Genomic DNA, 2,114 nt, shown 5'->3' on the forward strand with positions numbered 1-2,114 from the left:
AAATCTGTGTGCATTTGGTTATTTAAATCTGTACAGTGAGTTTTGAGATTGAGTCTGTGATCAGTGCCTTTGGTTTCCTGATACTGAGTGGTACCAAGGACTCCTGGGCAAGCTGGCATTGACCCCACTGCACTGCTGGGTCACACAGCTTCTCCACATGAGGTGCTAGGTGCCTCTGTTTCTGTTCTGTGAAAACTACTTTTTCTTTGTGAAAGAACTGTGCTCAATTTGAGTGAATTGCTTAGTTGTGATTTAAGATCTGTCTGTGGATGAACCCCATTTTATCATTGAACCTCTTGCTGACATTTGATTCAAAGAGTTTCCTGTCCCCCACTATCAATATGATTGCATCTTTGTGTCCTGACACCAACCAGTGTCTTATACCCAGTTTCACTTTAGGTGGGGGAGAATTCTGACCTCTCCAGGGGCCCCAAGCTATCCATGAAATGAAATTATAAATAAGCACCTAGCCCTGGACAAAAATGATATGTTGCCCTATGGATATATTTCTTTATTCTAGTCCTGTCAATCTGTATAGGAATGAACTGGAACAACATCTAAGAGTTCACTTCACTTTCGTGTTAATTTATTTCCTTTGAAGAAAAGGCCATAGCAAAAGCTAATTAGAAAATGCGTTCTTCCCTGACAGATTGCTGCTGCTACTCAGTAGGTTGAAATAAAATGCTGTGACCTGTCTTTTCAAAAGCTGTTTTCTCCTTCCTTATGCTTTCAAAGGAGGAAATGTCTCTCCTCTTTCCTGGGCATTCTGTCCTTTCCTGAGGGAGCAGAGTGCCACGTCCACATCTACATGGGATGCTTAACAGAGAAACGGCATCAGTTTAGCTACAGTCTGTCATATGGTTAAGAGCAGGTCTCCAGGGAGAGCAGTGGGCTCCGTGTGTGACCTCAGGCCCCCCTCCCACTCTGCCAATTGTTGCATTCATAGTTTTCAACTGTTTTAGGTCATAAAACCTTTTGAGAATCTGAAAGCTACTTATCTTCTTCCCAGATCAAGATACACATATGAAAAAACATTCAAAATTTTCATATTGGGCCTTCATAGGCCAAACCTTGAAGCCCATTGTTGGACCACAAAGCCTTGGTCAAGAGGATCAAGGGCCTGGCACTGAGGTTCTCCACAGTCCACTTCGGTTGAGTTCCTTACTGACTCCCATTTCCTTTCTAGATGAACCTGCAGAATCAGACTGGGGAGCTCGCTGCTCACTCCAGTGGCGGTGTGTGTTCTCACTCCGTGGCTTCACACCCCTCCGAAATGCCCTTTTTATACTATCAGCTTTCTGAACCTTAATTTTCCTTCAGAGCTTGACCTCATTTGAGAAACCTTTCCCAACCAGCCTTCCTGGCCCTCTGCCTTCTCTCTTTCCTTTGGTGGTAATGGCCGTGTTATTTCTTTGTGGCTTAGTGGTTCCCGCCTTCCCTATTTTTATATCTAACTCCCCAAGGAAATGGTTGTTCTTTTTCTTCAGTGCCTGGTTCCTCGTATGGCTGATGCTGAATATGTGGGTTGTCTGCAAAGGTGGGAGGAAGGTGAGAGAGTGGGTGGGGGCAAAGCAGGCTGCAGCTCCCTGGCCCTGCCAGTCGCCCTCCCGGGTGCTCCGCGTGCGACACTGCCCCCCTGCGCTAAGTGGCTTCAGACTGTCGGCCGCCCAGTTCTCAGACTGTGTAGCTTTCGATGTGTTCTCTTGTCCTTCAGGCTCTGTCAGGCCTCCCTGGAGCTGAGCAGCAGTGGATGGTGAGCTTTTCATTCTAGTATGAGCTTCGTGTTACTCAGGCTACTGTCTTCTTTCCTGCTGCGTGTTTCCCCCTGGACTGCCTGCCTTCTGCATTCATTCAGATTCCTTTAGTCCACTCCAGCCCTCCTTGGTGCCCCATCTCCATGAGGTATTTATTTATTTATTTATTTATTTATTTATTTATTTATTGGAGACAGGAGCCTCAAGCTGTTCCCCTAGGTAGAGTGCCTATTTATTTATTTATTTATTTTTATTTTCTTTTATTTTTTTGAGACAGAGCCTCAAGCTGTCCCCCTGGGTAGAGTGCTATGGCATCACAGCTCATAGCAACCTCCAACTCCTGGGCTCAAGCGAGTCTCC

This window comes from Otolemur garnettii, unplaced genomic scaffold (genome assembly GCF_000181295.1).
Source record: "Otolemur garnettii isolate 467f Iridium unplaced genomic scaffold, OtoGar3 scaffold00049, whole genome shotgun sequence".
In the NCBI taxonomy this organism is placed as follows: Eukaryota; Metazoa; Chordata; class Mammalia; order Primates; family Galagidae; genus Otolemur; species Otolemur garnettii.